At 40.5% G+C, this 23321-nt stretch overlaps 1 protein-coding gene across 4 annotated transcripts in view; it reads right to left on the bottom strand.

Moving 5' to 3' along the window:
* Positions 1–23321, bottom strand: part of CERS6 (ceramide synthase 6) — a 137258-nt gene that overhangs the window by 43574 nt on the left and 70363 nt on the right. The window lies entirely within an intron of this gene.

The following is a 23321-nucleotide window of genomic DNA, read 5'->3' on the forward strand; positions in this document are numbered from 1 at the left end:
TTGCATGTGCTGCTACATATAAGCATCCTTCCACACGGGATCTATCCTTCATCCCAGCCACGTCAGCTCAAGATAGCAAATCATACCTTTTGCTTTCCTGGATGAAGACATGACCATCCAGAGATGATAGATCTTGCTATCACATGGAAAATACTCTGAGATCTTAGGGCAACGTGAAAGGTACCAGAGACAAATTTATTGTAGCATGCATCTACAGACTCTTGCATTACAAAAAGCTGGGCAAACTAAAAGACTTAGGGACACATAGCTCTCTTATGGTTCCTGTTTCTTTGCTGCTTGCACAAGATTTATGTGATTATTTCTCTTTCAATGCCACAAGAGAGCCTTTTAAATCTTTTCTTGTAAGCAGGCTGTTTCTTTCAAAGTTCTTTAGTTTTTACCTCCTCTTCTGTGCAACTAAATGGACTTGAGATGGAAAATACCATATGGGCAAGCTCTTCTACCCAACATACTCAACTTAAGTTTTTCCACATTGGGTAATAAGGACATGACCAAATCAACAGCTACCAAGGGAAGCCACACTCCCCTTTTTGTACATGAGCAGGAACAATTCCTTTCAGATACACGTCTTGCAAAGCACACCTGCATCTCAGGTTCTGGCAGCATCTGGACTTTGAGAAGCACATGTCTACAGTACAAGTACCCACCCACTGGGTATCTCACTAGAAACATGAAAGAAAACTGTGGATTCAAGATCTTTGTGCCACTCCTTTACATAACCTTAACTGCTCTACATCCAAGTATAAAGGGGGCAGAACATCATTAGTAGGTCTCCCGGATTAAGGCACACATACCCTTACAGCATTAAATGCTTCCACTAGATCACATTTTTTCAAATAAATCCTCATTGCATGAGAGATGGCATTTTCTTGTTTTCACCATCAGGTGGAGCAGTTCAGCTCAGGCAAAGCATAATAACAAACTCATGAAAAATACAACGGGTGAGCGTTAAGCCAAATAAAATTAACACTAAGCAGAATGTTAAAGCCCCAGGCTGCGAATCAGGCTAGTAGAGTCTTTATAAGCAGGAAGGATTCATACCATATCAAAAGAGAGGATAAATGCTAGCCAGAATTATAGCCCAATTCCCAACTGATACTTAAGTTCTAATTGTGATTTGTCTTATAGAAGGTCCTTATAGCCTTTGTTGGTTAACAGTGATGTAATATGATTACTAAAGGCTCTTCCTAGTTTTTTGAATATGTCCTTCACACAGAAAATAAGATAAAATAAAACTTGCACACCCATACCCCCAGTGCTCCTGAAATGGAAAGGAATAATTCTTACAGTAACCTGAGCAGTATAACAGACCTCCTAGAGTTTCTGATATGTGTCTCACAAGGATGCTGTAAGAATGATTAAAGTCCATCCAAAATTCTCCTTCTCTCTATTAGGAATAATTATTTCACACAAGGAATTTATTTGTTCAAACATCTCCACAGTAGTTACTGTGCTAAGTGAGTTCTCATTTCATGTAACAAAAAAGGTCTTTGGAAACAGCCACAGCCCCTCTGCAAGTGTTACTAATACACAGAATCTAAAATATTTCTGTCTGACAACTGCCTAAATTAGATCCATCCAAGTATTGTAGGATAATTCATAGTTTTAGCCAGGTTTGAAAAGCTGTAACTGTCTTTCATATCAGATTCAACATGAAGTAAGAGATGCTTCCTACCCAATTATCTTGCTACCTAAATTACAGGTGCTAGCAAAAATTGCACATTTTTCTCTTTCAAATATTATGACATCTTAAGCTTCTTCAGAGAGATGCCTGCTGTAGGAGCTGCACATACGGAGGATTATGTGCAATTAAAATGCTGAACGCTAAATAAAATAGGCCTCACTGGAGGAACCCATAACCACAAAGCCTGAAAGGATACCACAAACCAGCAAACGATATAATATATGCATTAAGACTCAAAGACCAATAAATTGCAGAACATCTGCCTCTTCTGAGCCACATAAAGCTCAAAAAGCTACGCTGCCATCTCAAACAAAATGCTTCTGAGAAGCTGTTTGGAAACCTAATGGATCCTATGTGGGCAACAGTGCCTAAGGCAGCATGGCACCTATACCACCTTCTTACCCCTCTTTCCTCCCCAGCCTCCCCTCCCCTTGACTTGCCTTGGCATCTCCGAATTGACTCTGACAGTTGTAGCAGCAGAGGACTTTGGTTATGCTTGCCTGGGAGGGTTTTAGGGAAGAGGTGGAGAAAGAGCTTGGTTTAAGCACAGCTTTCCCCTCTGACCTCCACAATGAACACAGTCCTAGACTGAACCTAACTTCTCCATGTAGACCATGGTTACAGTTGGAGCAAGAAGCATCTTGTTTATTTAGTCCTCTGTGAACCTCACAACTGTGGGATACTCTGTGCAGGCTTCAACAGGAAGGAGAGAATCCTACAAAAGCCCACACAGTCTGCAGTCTGATATCTAGACACACCGGTGAAGGGTGGATTAATCAGAAAGGATCTAATACTGGCATTCTCAGGGCTCAGCTGAGCCCTGCGTGTGCTGACGGGATATGTTCCGCACACCAGGCAAGCTCACCGTGGAGCAGGGCCCAGCTCTTCCTGAGGAGTCCCATGATGGACTGGGAGAAAAAGTCAGTGACTTGGCTTTGCCACAGATCCTTTTCTGATGAACATAAAAGTGTGCTACTGTTTCCACTGCCTGTTGCATATCCAAATTTCCATTCTACTTCTTGTTCTCAGTATATAATCTCTGAGGAAGGGAGGAACCTGGGGACTGGAGAAGAGAGGAAATGCAATGATCCTGATAACAAAAAGGCATCCTTAAGCTGGAAACAGAATACTAAAAACTTCAGTACCAATTGTGTCAGGCACAAAGCACCAGCCCTAAAATGCTGACACTCTCCCTTACAGAACATAAAAGGAGTTCAGATGGAAGCTTAAGCTTTACCACACTTTGGTGCAGTGCCTGATCAGTGCAGTATCAATGACAGAGGAGGATGATAAACAGCTGTTGAATCCGCTGTCATTTACAGTATTAAGGAACAAATCTCTATTATTTTCATTTCCTTACAGGAATATCTGTCAAAAGCCCCATCAAACCTCTCTCCAACTCTGTGATTAAAGCGAGTAATTTTAAAGAACTCCTTCAGAAATAAAACTTCTCTTGAGACAAGGGAATCACTGAGGATTTGGGAAAAAAAAAAAAAAAACAACAAAAAACAAAACCACATGATGTGAGATGTCTGCATGCTTAGCCAGAAGCCTCACATTGTTTTGCCTCCGTTGTCCCATTCACTTATCTTCAGAGAAAGCTGCTAATTGGGCCCTGGCTTTCAGAAGCTCCAAAGCAATGAAAATCTGCATGTCTTGCTCAAAGTGTTGCTAGTACGTAGTATGTGAAAGGTCACTTTTGATAGTAAATGGAGGAAAAAAAAAGTTGTACAATAAAAAAACCTTCCATTTGTGATCTGTTCCCTAGACAGCTGATTTGTCTGAAAGGTATTTTTGTGTGTATTTTATCAGGAATGCAACAGAAGCACCTGATGAAGTATTATTTTAAAATAACATAAATTTTCATTCATCATATAGTAATAAAAATAACCAAGAATACTCCTCTCTCATCCATATGTACCCAGCAGAACCCACTGCATATAGGAAACACACAACAGGCCACATGGTAGGTTCTCAGAGATGGACGAGAGCCGTACACGTTACGAGCAGGCCAGCCATCAGATGTGTGGGTATCAGGCATGTCATGGGTGTACACGAATTCCACGCACATTTTATAGAATCAGCTTGTGTCTGTAAATACATATATATATATATATATATACACACACACACGTAGGTCACATAAATTTGCAAAATAACTGCTTTTGGGCAGCTAAAGTTACTTCCACAGTTCATCTCACTGCAAGTCGCTGTATCAGCAACTGAGTCATTTTTCCTTGTACCCAGCACAACTAGAAGCCCCAATATGCATGCTGTACCCACAAGCACTGGTGTTGGCTTGCCCCTGGAAGTGTGAGCCTATAGATAAGTAATAGATGTGCAAAAAATGAACACAGCATCGCTGGCACTCATTTTTTCTTTTTCTAGTCCATAAACGTGAAACAAGTAACATATTGAAGAAACACTTCCAGAAGTACACCACTAAGCCTCATGACAGCAAAACCCAGCTCTCCAGAGAGCGGCTTCTGCCCTGGCAGTTTGGAGCATTAGATAGAGCTGTTATGCACCTGTTACTCCTGACCACACAGGCATATTGTAACTCCCAAAGGGGTTCTTCCTAAATTCCCAGATAAGAAAAATCTTCTGATTTTTCCAGCAGATAAAGAAATACAATCTGCCTGCTGTTTTTATCAGAATACAGCATGTAAAAATCCAGGAACATCATGAGACATCCTCAGTCCAAAAAAAGATTTTAAATTGCTTTTGAAATTAGAAAACTTTTGACCCTGTAAAACAAAACCAGCACAATACAGAAATCCTGAGCGCTCACTATGTATATGCTCACTACTCTGCATCTGAAAAGGCCGAGATTTTATCTGGCTTGGTTAATGTATCTGGATACAGCTTTACATAATTTGCCTCCGACAGCTACAAGCAATATTAAGATGTACAGAAATTAGCGCTATTAATTAAAGTCAAGATAATACATACTTTTGGCAAAGTTTTACCCACCTCATCATACGAGCAAAGATGTCTCAGGGCATTTGTATCTCTACTTTCATCAAGCTAGAGCAGGTCCTTGCTCTTCAAGGAAACAAGCACACAACTGAGGCCAGAAGATTTCCTCTTGATGAGCGTTTACTTAGCCGCCCAAATGCTATGTGCAGTTTGCTCTTACCCCTAGACTTAACGTTTGCTGTCTGATACACGCGTATGACGTATGACATATACATACTCTTCTCCTCAACAGCAGCTGCCTTCTCCCACCGCAGGCCAAACACTGTCTCCTGCTCACCTCGCCACATTCTGCGCTTTACAGCTGATCTACCTAAGAGTGAAATTGTAACAGCAGGGGAGGACAAGACTACAATCTTTCTGTTGACTGCAAAATATAGAAATATTTAACACTTTCTGCCTCTTTTCTATTATCCAGGAACTGAAAATTACAGGCTTTTAGTGAACAGCACCTTTCATAATATCAGCAGGTCAATTGTTCATAATTAACAGTTGTTTTGGGGTGTTGGGTTGTGGAGGTTTTTTTTGCATTTGATCTTCTATGTGCTTAAATTAAATAGTATCTCAATGCTCACTTTTTTGCAATTATGGCTAGAGATTATAGCAATTTTTTCTTTTTCATTTAATAAGCATTCCTCTTGCACATCATCTGGCTGAATAAGCATTTGCGTAGAGGGGAATTACTTAAGTTGCTTGCTTGCTTTCTGCAACACCTTCATCCTCTTGGCATGGTACGCTGAATGGCTGCTGACATTAGAGAGAAAGTCAGATTACCAGGCAGCACAAAAAGCATCCTTCTGTAGTTTCCCGTGCCAGGGGCTCTATGTTCTAGTGTAAAAATGACTCCACCCATTTATGGTAAAACCAACAATGGTTTTACCATAATCCCAAGAGATTTTTCAATAAATTAATCTCTTAGATGCAAATTTCACAGTGACCTTGGGTTTTGTCTCCATCTTCTTACTTGGCTCAACAGGGATCAGTATAAGTGTAGACTACTGCAGCCTTTCTTTCTTAAGGAGAGTATATATCCATGAAAACATTTGCTTCTGCATCTAATGTACAGACTAATATACTTTTTTCCCCTCTTAACTACAGAAAAACTCATTGGTATTAATTGTGGTTAAACAAGTTAGTTTTACAAGTCACAGAAAGTGACTTTTCTTTTTTCACAAGTGTCAATATTTCGCAGCATTTTTATCTCCAGCAGAAAGAAAACAAAATTCTTCCTCATTTTCCTTGATTTTTCGAAGATTTATAAAGGAACAACCAGAATGTTCTGAGTCAGCTTTTCAAAGTTTCTATCATCTTCCACTAAGTTTGCCTGGCCTCCAAGGGCTTCAGATTTATGATGTCTTGGAAACTTTCTCTGATTGCCTAGAAATGTGGGGTTTTTTCTTGTTATCCTCTGAAAAATTACCCTGGGTAAGACAGGATCTGAACCATGTTAACATCATCCCTTGCTATAGTTGTATTTGTTTTGTTACTACTTAAGCATTTCTCATACTAAAGTCTCACTGATTTAAAAAACACATCAGACAGTTTCCAGTCTCTACTGGCCACCTATGACAGGCACTGAGGGCACAACCTTAGCAGCAAATGATGCCAACAGCACTGGCTGGTATTGTCTACGGCAGGATGAACTGTGGAATAAACTGAGTGTTTAGTCGCCGGTGTTTAGTCACCTACACGTCAAAATCAAGTATACTTCCCTCTACCCACAAAATCACTAAGTTCTGACAAAACTCCATGCTGGGAACAAACTCAGCAAAATGACAAAATCGGTGGCTACTATTTTGCATCAGCTTCTGCGTGTTCTTCCTTCCAGTGCCTGGTGATTTGGTTTGAGATGCAGTTGCTTCTCACACCAGGAATAGCATTTTCATAAATTCTTCACAGACCCAAGCAGTCATTCGTATTTCTTGGCACATCTGACAATAGAAGTGAAGACAATGTGACACATTGCTGATGAACCTCCTGAGGTTCTCTTCTCACGCTTTGTGACTAAGCAAGCTGCCACAAGTTTCTGCAGAGCTGTTTTTTTCTCTAGAGCTTAGTGCTTTGGGTCTGCAGAAACAAAGTGTTAGGGGTAAAAATGCTTTTGCAACAAAGAGTGCTCAGCCTTTCCTCTCAGTAATGTGCACTGTTGATTTCCAAACATAATTAATACTTCTACTAATCGGAAACTATAAAATATACAGAAGGACGCATAAAAAGCCAAGATTAACAACAATCACCAGAAGATGCACTTGACATTTCGAATGCAAATATATGTGTGTGCACAAAAATATTTTTAGAAAAAATATGAATTCAAGTTTGGGTTTATTTACATAAAATGATCTCTGGAAAGGCAGAGTAAGTTCCATGCACCGCATACATCCACTTTTCCCTTTAAAAACAATCTACAGAGGTCTAGTGTTTATGTCTTGTGTTGTTAAACATGTAATTTCAACTTCCAAATGATGTGGAAAATGAAGATGGCAAAAGGAACAGATATACCTAGAGAATCTGGAAGGCTCCTAATATTGAGGCATCGCATGCACTGAATAGAAGTGAAGAACACTCCAGCCGGAGAAGCTGGCGGCTGTAGCATCTCCTCTCCCTGCTCTGACCAGCCACCCACCAGTCCCCTTACCAGGCCCAGCCACCAAAATATTTGCTCTCATGTGCACACCTTCTTCCTCTGACATTTCCTCCCCTAGTTGCTTTGTAGTAAGCAAAACTTTTTAAAACTTTTGTCTTCATGTGTACTGGTAACATTTTCAAGGACTGTTTTGTCACAAGCAAGTTGGGCAGCCAGTGGTGCTACGACAGTTTAGAGCAGCTGAAGGTCCATATAAATATTGTAGAAGCCAGGCTAAAGTTCCTATTCATTTGCGAGTAACAGATTTCCCAGAGACACTACTCAACGTATTTTGTAGTTGCTCTATCTGCACAGTAAGAAGAGGGCATAAAAAGTAGTGGACATATTCAGCCAAGTACTCCAGATGCCTGATAACACTTCGGTGAAGTAAAGTAGCTGTACACCCATTAGCTCTACAGCTGCCTTGTATTTTTTGATCACAGAGCTAGACCACATCAATTAGCCTAGAATTTGCATCTAAGAGGATATTTATGAATTTATTTTATTAAAACAGACAACATGCAACTGTAGGTCTGGAATTAGTTTGTAAGGAGAGAGCGTTGAGGTTCACGCTTGGCAAACCATACCTTGGTAGGAGGGTGACTTGTATACAATTATGCCTTTAAGAGACCAGCAAAAATCCCAAGAGCAAATTACTAAAAAAATAAATAGGGCAGTTCACCCCTGACAGATCCCTGCAGAGCTGCATGATTTCAGAGTACTCCTCGTTTTCCTACAGGATGCAGCTTCAGCAAAGCTACAGGGTTTCCAGCACTCTGTGCTCTGACACTATGGAAAGCGGTCAATAATTAAATTCATCATCACCTATCTACTTTCTGTAATTACAGCTCCTATCTGTGGCTGCTTTGCCAGAAGACTGCATCTGTCTGACTTTGGCCAGCTGCTGACTTCCATGCCACGTGCTGATGGGAAGTTTACCACCTCCTTCACCGTTCTCCTGATGCTGACTTTTGGAAATCCCCAGGGAGCTGCTTTCCTCTGCAGGAGTCACCATGTGCTATAAGGGCTTGCTTCACTGATATATGACATGTTCCATCACATGCAGTCCACAAAGGGAGACAGAGTCAATTTTTAATAATAACAAAACAACAACTCTTTACTAAGTGAGCATGAGGTACAAATTCACGCACAAACCCAGATGTTTAAGGTTGTGGTATTTATGAACCTATACTGCCTACTGGAAAAAAGTTTTATAGAGAAAAAACAAACAAAAGCCTCCTCCACCTTCCACTCCTCCAACTGCTGTGTTTTGCTGTACCTTTGTATAAGCACACTGTAGCAAGGTCTCAAAATCATCCCTGACGGTCTGAAAATTAGGAAGTTATTGCAACTGCAGAATTTTTAATAGGAAATCTAGGATTTCTCTAGTTCACAGGGCCAAGATTTATCCACAGAGAGGTAAGAGTGTGTTTGAATCACACAGTGCCATTACGGGCAGCTGGTGAGGAAACCTCATGGCAGTGAACTCCTCACTCTCAGTGCTGCCGCTAAAACCCTGACAGAAGAGCTGACTGCTGCTAAACACAGAGACACCACCAAGTCCCACCTGATGATCAAGGGAGCAGAGCTCCTTCCAGACAGGTTGCTGGAACAGGCGGGCCAAACGCATCCCATCTCCAGCCACACCAGTGTGATGGTCACTAGATAGGGACCCATTTCTAAGCACTACAGTCACTGGGCACAGCTAAAACGAGGCATAACCCTAAGCAACAAAGAGTAAGACAGACTAAAGTAGCCTCTTTCCCTCCCACTCCTGCAACTGTTGCATTTTTCTGAGGTTAGTGCATATTTACTGCATCAGGGCAATTCACCCGTGAGGCTGCAGGTGTCTTTATGACTGAACTACTTCTTGGTGTATTTAATAATGCCACGAGTACTAAGTACTGCCTGGAAAAAGCCCAGTGAGAAAAACTCCCTCATATTGTATTTTCCTCTAACAGAATGAGAGTGGGGGGAAATGTTAATTAATTTTAATATAAAAACAGTTCGTAAGGAATTCTTTCCTGCTCAGTTCTGACTCAGTGGCCATGGTAACATTTACTTCACTAGAGCAAAGGAAGACAGCCAAAATAATTTCCCAAACCTTTAAAAATGTCTAAGCCTACATAAAATTTTACGTCCATTTCCTCTTTGTTTTCCACCTTCCCCTCCAGCTGAGGAAGTGCATGGATACAAAGCTTTGTTGTTTCCATTTGTCATCCTCCCAGTGGATCTATTCAGATATAACTTGTGTTTTCCTGCAATTGATCTATTAAAACAACTAGCAGTTAAGTGTGTCTGGTACAGATGAGAGCAGAGGAACTATGCTCGTGTTTTATAACTGCTGAATTTGTATTAAGTTTTAGTATAAAACCATAAACAGTAAATTTTGGGCACAGCAAAAACCCAGAGTAACTAACTGGGCAAGAGGAGAGAGTTTGCTCTCCCTCACTTTCTTGGGTCTACAAATCTTGGGGACGGGACGGGACAAGAACAAACAAAAACCAAAAGTCCCCAGTGAAACTCCTTAAGTCACATGTGAGATAACAGCAGTTAAAAAACAGAAGCAAAACTCTGAATTAGATTTGAACTTAAAGCAGTATTTCCCCATGCTAACTTCTGTCATTGTTCAATAGCCAGTAGCTGAGACCATCAATAGGCAGGAGACACGGGAAAGCTCTGAGAGCTGTAGCGGGGTAATGCTGGAAGGGAATATAATATGAAAAAAAATGCTCACTGATAACGTATTTATTTAACTAGCAAGCTTCTTTTCCCTACTACTTTAAGGGTAAAGTGAAGCAGTTTTATGACTCAGGCCTTACAGTGTAAAAATACGTATTGTTCTAAAGGTTTTACTACCTTAAATGAGGATACAGCTATCCTGCTCCAAGTCACTGCTTCAATAGTGAGTTCAACTCAAAAATGGCAATTCAAAGCACCAGTCAGATTATTAATAACCTGCTTTTATATCCAAATGTGTACTCTTTGCTCGGGTTTAATTAGCTGTGGAAAATAGGACTGCTTCATTCATCTGAATAGCAAAACATGAAAAGCTCCTGGCAATAGTGGAGCACTGCGCTAAATACTTTACTACAGGTATGAATGAGCTGCCTTAGTTTCCAGATGAACGAAAACTATTTTTATCATAAAATTGTCGCCCCGCCCCCCCCCAAAAAAAAAGTATTTGCTCTAGATCTGCCATTTTTACGTATAGGATATTGAAAAAACTGTATCTTTCAGAAAGCTGGGCTGCCAAGAAGATGAATGCTCTGCTGAAGTCAAAATTGGCAACCAGTCCACAGGGGAATACAAGGTCTGGCAGCCCCTCTTTCACCGGCCAGAACAACAGTGTAAGGTACAAGTAGTAAAGATGCTGCGTATGGCTCAGCATCAGCTTAACTCTCCAAACTGCTAATTACAGAGCATTTACTTATTACTCTGATGTTATTAACTACCCCCAGCTGAATTCCAAGCAAATAAAGTGAAATTCAGTTCTAGATATATTTTTTAAATTAGTGTGTTGCTTTTCCTCCCCATGCTTATGTCAAATTTGTCCCCATTGTCTGCATTTGAAAGTCCTGTTGCCATCAGTGTCCTATTACTGAATTAGGAATATCATTGATATTCTCCTTTGTTTTTTTTTTTTCAAAAGCCTTGTTTCCCTTCAGCCACAAATAAATTCTGCCAGTCCGCTTAGCTTTATCCAGCTTTATCCTCTTTTGCCTGATCCACTTACTATCTGAACTTCAAACAGCTTACACAATAAATTACTTCCTGTGCTCACCGTCCTTCCCTTACGAATCCTCATTGTCCAAAATGCATTCATTTTCCTAGTTGATGCACACTGAAGTGTTGAAGTAGTTTAAAATTACATTTCTCCACTGACTTTGATCTTTCTCACAGCATGACTCACAATTTATCTCTCAGACATCCAAAGCAGTCTCTTAATCTCTCCTAAATGCCCTCAACAATTTTTATGCCCTTTTGAAGAGGTATCTGAAACAAATTCCTTTTCCATTAGGTGGGATCTAACTTTGGTCTTACTGGAAACCTTTTCCACTCATGATGCTTATTTAAAAGTGTAATATGGTATTTCTCCTTTTTCACAACAGCATCATTCAGGAGAGTGGCACAAGTGCTCTTTCCTGCTCACACAGTAAATTAGAAATTGTTTTATTTAGCACCTAATGCTCAGTCCTACTTTCATGGAAAGGAATAAGAGTATGATTGGATTTAAACATCCAAAATTATTTTAGCTTAACAATTTTCATCACTTACAGATGCTCAGCAATTTGTTTTCTGATTTAAAAAAAAAAAAAGGTAATCAAGAAAAAGAGCAAGCCCAAATCAATTTTACAGCAAGTACAATCAAGGCAGGCTTCATTTCCTCCCTGAGTGGCATACGTATCACATTATCCCTCTGTTAATAGCACAAAGAAGTATCAAATATCAGCATTGTGTTAAAAGGGCTCCAGAGCAGCCTCTGACATTCTTCATTTAAATTAAGAGTATTTACCCAGTATTTGGCAGATAAGCTCACTGAACAAAACTAATGGCAAGGTTTCAGTAATAGATAATATAACAACCTTTCAGGTGTAAAATGGGAAGGAAACATCACAACAGATGCAGACTAGACTAGAAAAAGTGCCCCACTGAATGCCTGCTTCAAATAATTCAAGAATGATGGAGACAGAGGGCAGCAGCAAGGGCTCAACAACATTGCTGTTTTCTAGAGTGAGTTCTGATTTAAACCAAGGCGGTAGATATTTCACAAACTCATGTTTTGGTATCTCAGCGTTAAAACCAGAAAAATTTAACCTGGTTTAAGTAGTCTCATTGTAAGAATGAGACGATCGGGTGTATTCCAAACAGTGGTGTGAATATTTCTGAGATGCTATGCTTCTTGTATTATTCTGTTCTGCAAAACATCCAGAAGCATTAGCTTCATGAAAAAGTAGATGCAGCAGGTATGGCAAGAGGAGATGGAAATGATAAATGAAATACTGACCATTCTGATGCAGCTTGTTTTTTTTTTTTTCTGCTCCAAACAACCTAAGTAACACACAACAAGTTCTGCAAATAGCTTTCCAATAGTTGAGAAACTTTTACAAGTCAAGTCTGTTCTGCTGCAAGAAAGACCAAAACTGTCCAGGACATTGGACATTTTCAATATAGCAATTTATTTTTCAGTTTGGCAGCTGTTGGTGTTTTGCAGTACATCCTTTTTAATAGAGTTTGCCAAAACTGATTCCTACCCATGATGAATCATTATAGTAACATTAATCCAGAAAGTTAAAAAAGCCACAGCTACCAATTGCTGCCTGGGGCACTCAGCTATTACAAGTGATCTTCAGTGTAGGACAGCTTCCAGTGGCAAGACTTGTTGTCAGTACTTTAAGCATGAATAATGTCCTCTTATGATTCCCATACAATATTGAGGAAAAATAAATTTATTCTTTATTTCTAATGACAGTAGTTGCCAAGAGCCCCCATGAAGGATGTTCTCTTTGCACTGCAGAAGACTTGTGTGAAGAATTTAAAACTATTAATTTCTGCATTCAAACTTTTTTGTTGTTTCCTCCAGAACAGTATCATTAATATTCTAACTTAATCCCCATTTAAACTGCAGGACGACCTTTGTTTTGAGATTGTGAAAAGGTAATGAATGAGCCAAATGAAAATCCAGAAGTCCAACTAAACACACTTGACACCTCTGTATCTGTTGGTTTCAGAAATCGTGCATTGCTCCTGAACCAGAAGCAAGGTATCAGTCCAGCTGGAGCAGAGGGGAAAGCCCTATACAGGAATCCTGTGAGAGTGATCTCAAAGTCCAAGGGCTTTTATTCAACAGGATGTTTCTGAGCTATCATACTTGTAATGCACAGGGCTTTTAGGAAGTACAGTATCAGCACTATATACTGGTTGGTTATACTTATATAGGCTATAAGAATATATACTTCTATTTATTTATCTGGAACCTAATTTGCAACAATGCACGAGCCCCAGAGCAGAACATTTACAGCCCAATGACTGCAGGTTTCATTTCAAACAGGATAATTTTCAAAATTATTTCCCATTTATTTCTTCATTTCTCAATCCAACTCCAACTAAAGGAGTAACATACACCTGTTTGAAAGGATAGCCAGAGATCTTCTCTATTAGCAGCTTCATTCCACTGCAGACCTCACAGTATCACAGAATCACAGAATGTTAGGGATTGGAAGGGACCTTGAAAGATCATGTAGTCCAATCCCCCTGCCAGAGCAGGATTGCCTAGACCATATCACACAGGAACGCGTCCAGGCGGGTTTTGAATGTCTCCACAGAAGGAGACTCCACAACCTCTCTGGGCAGCCTGTTCCAGTGTTCGGTCACCCTCACCGTAAAGAAGTTTTTCCTCATATTTATGCGGAACCTCCTGTGTTCCAGCTTGCACCCATTGCCCCTTGTCCTGTCAAGGGATGTCACTGAGAAGAGCCTGGCTCCATCCTCATGACACTTGCCCTTTACATATTTATAAACATTAATGAGGTCACCCCTCAGTCTCCTCTTCTCTAAGCTAAAGAGACCCAGCTCCCTCAGCCTCTCCTCATAAGGGAGATGTTCCACCCCCTTAATCATCTTCGTGGCTCTGCGCTGCACTCTCTCTAGCAGTTCCCTGTCCTTCTTGAACTGAGGGGCCCAGAACTGGACACAATACTCCAGATGCGGCCTCACCAGGGCAGAGTAGAGGGGGAGGAGAACCTCTCTTGACCTGCTGACCACACCCCTTCTAATACACCCCAGGATGCCATTGGCCTTCTTGGCCACAAGGGCACACTGCTGGCTCATGGTCATCCTGCTGTCCACTAGGACCCCCAGGTCCCTTTCCCCTACGCTGCTCTCCAACAGGTCTGTCCCCAACTTGTACTCATACATGGGGTTGTTCTTGCCCAGATGCAGGACTCTACACTTGGCCTTGTTGTATTTCATTAAATTTCTCCCCGCCCAACTCCCCAGCCTGTCTAGGTCTCTCTGAATGGCAGCACAGCCTTCTGGTGTGTCAGCCACTCATGACTTAGCATGCACAGTAACCACAAATACAGCACAGCTTCCCAAGTAAGCAAGGCAGTTAAAATGATAGCTTCGAAACTTGTCATCAAGCTGGAAAGAATCCTTTTCAGGAATATCTATACAGAATCAGTGACATTAGGAAAAGACGACCATTCATGGTTATGCTCCACGTGAGTATTTGAACAGCTCTTTGCAGATGCAGTCACCTTTGCTACAACACAACTGCTCTCTTATGAAACTGGCAGGGTGACTTCAACAGCATTCTTAAAAATCACAGTTCAAGAAAACATTGCAATTAGCATGAGGCTTTTGAAAAGGCTACCATGTGTATCTCTCATAGGGTGACTACAGTGAAGAGTCACTGGACAACTGGGAAAGACTGGTTGGCTTGAAAGCAGCTGCACCCTGGCTTGCTTCCCCAGCACCTCCAGAGCCGATCGATCACAATGCCAGCTGTCCTCTGGCTCACTGAACCGCCAGGCGACAGGGCATGGTATCAGTAAGGCAGGGTCAGAAGCACCCCGTTCTCGCTAGCATTTTGGAAATTGCAATGTACAAAGATAAAATGCCTTATTTATTCTCTTCATATTTTAGAGAACTGACAGGAACAAATAACCCCCAGAAAGATTAAATACCCTGATGCACTCCTGCTGAACCACAATTGACCCTGAGAGCTAAATCAAGGTCATTGCTATCTGTTTCTTTGGGAAAACGTGTTGATACTGGATAAAATGATCACGGTAAAAAGATGGCAACAAGAGAGGAATGAAACAAGGCAGCCTTTCTGTAGTCCACAGGAACACATCAAACCTGCGGACTTACAGGATTCTCAAATCCACCCCCCAACATAATAAAGTCAGGTTAAGAAGTGGGAAGAAGCAGTGTAGTGATCTGAAAAAAAAAAATAAAAGTAGAAAACACTGACATAAGAGGTAGCTGAGGAGTATATGGGAAAGATTATATAGAATTCTATAAAATTTAGTTTCTTCCCAGAATGGTCCTGCTACTCCCAGTGTGTCTTCATTTAGCCTGCACCCAGGGCTAAACAATAACAGTTTTTCAATCACCTAATGTCCCTTCCCCAACCAAGGAAGGAAATTGGGAAAAAGAGGGAGACTCATGGGTTAAAATTAAACAGATTTAATAAAATAAAGAAACCAATATAAATGATAACACAAAACACACAAAGTTATACTTAGCTACAGAGTTGCAGCAAGTTGTTCCAGGAATACCCATCATTGGCAATGAGAAAAAGGGAAGCCAGAAGAGAAGAGATTAAAACCAGCCTCCCCCCCTCTCCCCAGCAAGCCCTCCCTTTTATAGTGAACTTGATTATTAATGGTATAGAATACACCTGTGGGCCAGCCTGGGTCAGCTGCCCTGGATTTAGCTGCTAATGGCCCTGATCACCATGGCTGTCCACAAACTGAAACAAAATCCCAATGAAACCAGGACATGGTGGCAACTAAGCCCTGGGCTGCACAGAACACAAGACCTGACCACAAGGAAATGGGCCACTATGACAAACCAGCCTTTCCATGAGAACTGCAAGGTTAAAGCTGTACTACCTCCCAGCTACTCATCTTCAGATAATCCATGAGATTTCCATGGCCAGTCTTGAGATAGAGAAGCTAGAAAACAAATGCTGTACAGCAGGTAAAAAACTACCAGTGATCTCAGTCATGTTGGGCTTTCCAAGGTCATTCTGCGCAAGGCCACACAAACTAGGTCAGGAAAAGAGAGAAACAAACACATAACCAACCAAACCTACACCCTCCATTGCTCCACAGAGATACAACTCAGCTCTTAGGGGAACAATTAAGAAAAAACAGCACCAGTGACAAAAACCCTCACGTACAGCTGTGAAATTAGAACCTTCTTTGTTTATTAGACAAAAGTATTTTGTGACTGAATTAAGCTGCTTTATTGAGTCAGTGTAGGGAAGTGTTTATAATGTAGGCCGAGCATCCCAAGAGCCTGCTGCGACCCTAACCCTATATGGCTGAGAAAGAAACAGGTGAACAGTGTACAGTGAAATATGTCTTTCATAATAGAGAAAACATACTCGCTCTTTAAAATAGTAAGAGTGACTCAAATCTTAATTTTCCAATACTGAAAATAACTTTGGGATAATACTAGCAGCATGTGGTTTTCATTCATTTGTCTTTTAAGAAAAGTTTCCATTTAAAGGAAAGAAGATTAAATGGTATAAATGCACACAGAAGTGCCATAGTCATTTTACACAAATAGTAACTCCTCACTTTTCTGGGAGCATCAGAGCTATAATATTACTTTGGCCAAAAGTACAAGTCCACCATCTCTTAGAGATCTTTCAAAACATCTTACCATGACTAACCAGAGCAACAGAGTGACAGCAGCTGCATTTTATTAGGTCCTGAAGCTGAATAAAATAAGCCAGCATCAACTTATCAGCTTAGTGATGAGAAACTGAGACACACACTTCCTTTAAGGAGAAAGTGTATGCTAGTGTTCCCAAAATTGTTTTATTTAACAGCTAAAATAAATGGAGATGTATTTGATGACATCTAAACATATGATCGCATCCAGAACAGACCTCAGGTTGTTCTGAAAAACTGCAGATGAAGTATCAGTGATAGAATAGATACAAGACACAGCATACAGTGACGCTATTAAGTAGTTTAATACCAAAATAGCTGCAAAATTGATAGAAAGATAAATAGCAGAAAACTTGCAAAACCAGAATGGCAAATGAGACATCACTCCAGTTAAATGTCCCATTGTTCCTGCGCCCCAGTCTTATTTCCCACAGAGATATGAACTCACAATGCTCACCACAGATGCCTCTTTCCCCAAATATAACAATTCTGTGAAGTTGCTGTGCATATCAACATCTATTTACTTCCTCTAAGGTTAACAATCTCAATAATGAAGAGATACAGGTGAACTGTAATACAGAAATGATGTCAAAAACCAGTCACCACACCATGAAGTGACAAGTTCTTTTTTTGTATTTCAAATGAAGGTGGTCTGACTTTAGGCTCTAAAATCCTTGACTATAAGCAATCCAAAATGGCATTTACAAATGCTATACTACTCTCTCAGGGCTGTAACAGTTGCATGTGTTGCTGTTGCTATTTTATTCCAAAAAGAGGCAACTGAGCAGCAGAACGAAGCACCTTCACTCACAAAAAAAGGCATTAAGAAGCCAGGTTCTCTCTAAGTGCACAAGGAAACTGCAGGCCACTAACAGAGCACCTCCTGCGTTCACACAGTAATTGGCTAGCTCAGCAGTTAGTGCACACACGAGGATAAGTGCTTTATTTTCTTCTTTTGAAGCATCCTATAGTTTCAAGAAAGAGGAACTTTCATAACAGTGGAAGTGGAGCTCTACCTGTTGGGGTTTTTTTTCTTTCATGCTACGCTGCTATTTTTCTAGCTGCCTTCCATATGTTTATGTCACTTGAGTAAGTTTTCGGAGTCAAATTTACACTTCAATATGGCTTTCCTGTTGGTTTGCAATCTATCTGCACCACTAGCAATTGAAATTACATGGCAGACAGTTCCACTGTAGGGGATGACTTGTTAGGAAGGGAGATGCAGAACTGACACTCAATCAGTTGCATACATACAGAATCTTGTTGCACCCGGCATTTTTTAAACCCAGCGACAGCATCCTTGTATCATCAGCCTTACTTCAGCACTAAATTTGAAAAGAGCAAGTCAAAAGTTACTTATTTATCCAGGCAGATAGCCATTTTCCCAGTAAGACACCTACATGCAACTTCAGGTTCCCAAGTCTCCATATAGACTTCACAAGTCTCTTACTGCAGAGAATTCATGCTCTTTTGTGAGTTTGTAATTCTCATGGGCAATTAAAGGAAGGAAACTGAATGTGAAAAGTCACCATACGTCACCTGGAAGCTTTGCTTCTAGATGTCTGTAAAGGTTTTTCATTCTACAGCATTATACAGATACTGCTTAGCACCAAGGATCAGCAAGTAAGTAACAAGCCAATCCCGAATTCCTCACGCTCTTTCTTTATCACCGAAGGTAATGCTAATTTTTCCATTTAATGGGAACACAGGCAGACCATTAACTCTTAATAAGCCAAGCCACCATTGATTTAATTGCAAACATTATTGAAGAAAACAAAAACGTTATCTTGTTCCTATGTTAGCGATAAGCAAAGCAGTCAGTTTAATGTCACTGGAACTTAATGTCTTGTTGGCATCAATACTAGTGTGGTGCTCTGCAAGGATGTGTTTTATAGACATGCAAATGAAACAAATGGTAGTGCTGAAAAATCTCAGCTGCAGTCAGAAAGGGGAAGAATTTGCATATACATGATCAGAGTGGAAATATAATTAGTTAGTTATCTTTTATGCTTCAAAACTTAGTGATTTATAAAGATAAAGAACACTGTAGTGTATTTATTACCAGGGTAAAGGAATGTGCTTCTGGGCATGCAGGTTGTTATGCCTAGGAAGACCTAGGGCCACATCATATTTTCACAATCATACTTCACAGTGATTATGGCATTTGAGGCCAAATACCTCTGTGTAAGAGTCAATGTCATTAAATCACAGATCAACTTGGACATAGGTCTCCTAAGCCACTAACTAGCACTATCTCATAATGTATTATCTATGAAGATTAAAATCTTTCCAACACTACTAGGGCTCTGGTACCACCCACGCAAGAATGCTAGCTTTGTATTAGGTAATTTCTTATTATTGTCCTTAGTCTGGATTACTGTTAGGCTAACAAAAAAGTAAATACAGAACTTGTAAGATCTACATTTAAGATCACCTACTCTAAGCATTTACGTTCTATATCTCATATGTATATATCTAAATACCACATGTAACAAAATAAAATCACCTTTTTCACCACTTAATTTAAAAACAAGAACCATGGAAATGAGTTTAAAAAATAAAACTAAAAGCAAACCCCATGCTCTGGTTTCATACTGTCCTGGTTTGGCCTAAACCAGGCCAATTTTCCTTTCAGTGATTTTTACTTTCAGCTAGGTCTCCTCTAAGTAACTGCACTTTCTGAAACTAACTGCATGTTTTGCAGACAGTGTCTGCTTTCCAGGACTGATAACGCCCGAAGTTTGTAGTTATCGCTGAGGCACCGGTAGGGATGTTACGCAGAAAGGCTCTTGCTGTACTTAGTCTTAGAGAAACCAAGGCCACTGCTAAATTCCTCACTGCTTACGAGTGAAGAGCCGAAGGGGGGTCGCACCTGCAGGGAGGAGCAGACAGGGCAGGTGACCCAAAATTGACCAACGAAGGTATTCCATCCCATATACGTCATTCTCAGTATAAAGCGGGGGGATCACGAGGATCTCGCTCTCCTTCTGCTATGGCTGGTGTCCGAAGAGGACTCTGTCCGTTTTCCTGCTGCTCCCAATCCCGATCTGTGCATTCCTGAATCCAGCTCTCGACCGTCGCTGGGCCCAGCCTGGGCCTTCCCGGAGCCTGCCCTGCAGTGCCGGTGGTGACGTGGCTGATTTCAGGGGAGCTCAGTCTTGGTTTTGTATATATATTTGTATATATTTGATTATTTCTATTATTATTATTATACTCTTTTTCATTATTATAGTTTATTAAAACTGTTTTAACTTTCCAACCCGGAAGTCTCTCTCCCTTTTCCCTTTCCCTTTGGGGCGGGGGGGAGGGTTAACAGAGAGCATCTGCCACAGGTTTAATAGCCAGCCCAGCTTTAAACTGTGACACATACATATAAATAACAGGAAAAGCGTGAAATAGGCAAATTTAAAAGAAAAAAATCAAAGAAAACTTTTACTCTTGGGAGAGTCTGTGGGTGTTCTAAAAGAAATACAAAGCTATTTTAATTTGGGCTTCACTTCAGATTAAGCACTTAGGTGAAAGTACTGGCTTCAGTCCATACTGCCAAAACTTAGTGAGGCTTGACCTAGCATCTTTTTCAGAAGCTTGAAAACTAAGACGGAATGATCACAGGTAGCATTTGCCATTTTGCCAAGAATGGGGGCAATGAGGAGTGGATAAGAAGGTGAATGCTTTACACTAAAGGATTCTGTGGGCCACTCACTCTTTAGCCCCAAATCATTTAAATCTGCTGTGGAAAGCAGCGAGTAACAGAGTTGACAATGAGTAACGAAAGAGAGCTTCACCTTCTCTTTGAAAATTGGTGTCTCAGTCTGTTTCCTCACATAGAAGAATAATCATCACCAAATCTGCCCTTGAAAATGGTAATATTTGAGGTAGAAATTGAATTGGCTTGACCTCTAACCTACATTTACATTGATCCCCTCTTCTCATAAAGTATCAGAAATGACAGAGGTGACTTAAAATCCTAATTATGATGACCTATTTCACCCCCTCAGTGCATTAGCTACCATGCTGGGAAGGAGGATGGAGCATCCTGCACCACTAAGTCTATGGGAGATGGGAATTCAGCATGCAGCAGAGTGTGGTCCTGACTACAGGGCACGTCCTGAAACACACAGTGCTATGGGGAGCTGTGGTGGAGTGACAAACCCATCAATCTCCCAGTGTCTGCTTCATACTTGTTACCTAGAAAGTTAACAGTTCTTTTTCATCAAATTGAAAGTTCTGGTTTGGAAGGACAAAGACAAACATACATTTCACTTCAACAATGAGAGACTCTTTGGGAAGCAGAAAGTCTCATCCCACTATTACACCACTTGCTAATTTAAATAAGATTGCTACAATTGAAAGCATTAATTTAGAGAGGACTTTAAGAAGCAGCAAAAATTTATAAGGAACATTCAAAAAAGAGAGCAAGAGGAAGGAAAAAATTTTATCTTTGAGATGCTTTGACATTGAAATGTCATTAATTACTTCACTAGTTACAGACAATGACAGCAAAACCCCTAATAAAATTAAACCTTGCAGCTCTGTAATAATCATTTACTTATTTTGATGCAAAGGAAAGTAAAAAAAAAAAAAGCCTGAAGGCACACAGGAGCTGGGATGGGAGTAATGTCTAATATGATAATTAAATACTAATAACTCTATGGTAAAAATTTTACTGAAGTCTATTGGTCTCTTATGTATACATATTAAGACACAATTTGTACGTGATGTAATGGTTTGGCTGAGTATCTGAAAGGCTGTGAGCTATTCCTCTACGTGTGGTCCGTTTGTGAGTAAAAAAGCAACTGCCTTGCCTTCTCTACTCTTACCAAAGACTTAATTCTCTAACTTCACTGTAACTCTTGAAAGCGGCACATATTTCCTTAATATCGCAAACGTTTATAAGACATACTAATCACACAGATGCACCCTGCAGTTAAAATCACCTCCTGACTGAAGGCGGCAGACACCAATGGTAGAAGTTGCACTTATTACCGTTTCTTTAGGCCCAAGAAAAGGGAAACAACCAAAGCAGCTCGATATGGTGTATGCCATCAACAGTATACGTTGTAAGAAAGAAGTTCATTCATATAATGTCACTCCATGAGTGACATGTTATCACAACAAAGGCAAAGTTGACAACATACGCCCATTTGAGTTAGAAGGCACCAAGGACAAGACCAGGCAAACTCCATGAAGGTCTCCTGCCTTGAGAGTTCAGCAGGGGAGAGTGCTGAGGCAGCTGTTGTATGATCCAGAGGCCGTGGAAAGCAGATGCTCATATGGACAGAGAGAGGGTGGAAGCACGAGGTTTTGTGCATTTTACATTGCCAGAAACCATCATATACAATATCAGTGCCTGATCACAATACCATGGCCTACAACAAACAGCCACATGCAGGACAGCCTATTGCCAGTCCTCTGCCTTCCCAGCCTAAGAGATTTTCCTGAGTTCATGGTGAACTTTATTCAGGAAAATGGCCCAATCTAGCGTGTCCTGCAGACACCACTAAGACAAAAACTTATTTAAAATATATACGTTGAAAGGTTCTGTTCGAACAGAGCAAAATTTGAAGGCAAAGCTTGTTGTCAGGCATTTTTAACCTGTGAATTGAGATTTTTTTGAAAATACTGTTCAGCAAAAAGTAAGATTTTTTTTACTTTATTTATGACTTAATAGCATACATCTGTCACTGAAAAAAGACAAAACCCAAGAGAACAGTTCAATGAAGAGACACAGCTTTCAGTTAGCAATCATAGCATAGCAAAAGAATTGATACATCGTATCACGTGCAGTTGTTACTACAAAGACTAACAGATTGCTTTATTGGGTACAGAAATGTCTTTTATCTAGATCAGCCATTAACTGCAGCAGTAACAAAGACAAACTTGCCATGGCATTTTAGAGAACTACGATTGCTCCAAATGACAGCTTCATTAGCTTTCATGTGCTTCTGTAGGGAACTGAGAAGCAAAGCTGAAACCCCAGGCCTCTTTCTCCTTGTGAGATGCTCTAGCCAGGGAAATGTAAAACTTTAATGCAGTTAGTTACTACCATTATAAAAATACATTAACATCAGCATGTGTGCCACGCTGACAGCATCACACTTTCAGAACTAAAACAGAGTTGATAAGCCTGCTAACTAATTACTGCTTATTAAGCTTGGGCACATCTTCCCAAAAAGCCAGATAAGCTTGTCAGCTCTACAAAGCCACCAATGACCTAATGACATTCTTTGCAAGAATGGTGGTTTGCCAGAGTATCCTGGTTAAATCTTCCTTGGGATGTTTGGTGGGCACATGGAAACACATGGACATCCACCCTTCTGCTGATACGGCACTGATGGAGTAATATTGCTTTATGCAGCGAATAGGGAAGGTGACAGTGGAAGACAAAATAGCGATATTCATGTGCTGTGGGCATTACAAGAAAGGTGTTTTCAGAAAGAATTCAAAAGGTGAAATTCACCTCTAGGCAAAGGGCCAGCACAAAGAAAAGGACCTCAAAACTAGCTCAAAGTGGTGCTTAAGTAATTGATGGGCTCCATGCCAGTCTTGTAGGTAAAGATGAATTTCACCCTCAAACTAAGGAAGGAACATTTAAGACAGCCAAATG

This window comes from Nyctibius grandis, chromosome 9 (assembly GCF_013368605.1).
Source record: "Nyctibius grandis isolate bNycGra1 chromosome 9, bNycGra1.pri, whole genome shotgun sequence".
In the NCBI taxonomy this organism is placed as follows: domain Eukaryota; kingdom Metazoa; phylum Chordata; class Aves; order Nyctibiiformes; family Nyctibiidae; genus Nyctibius; species Nyctibius grandis.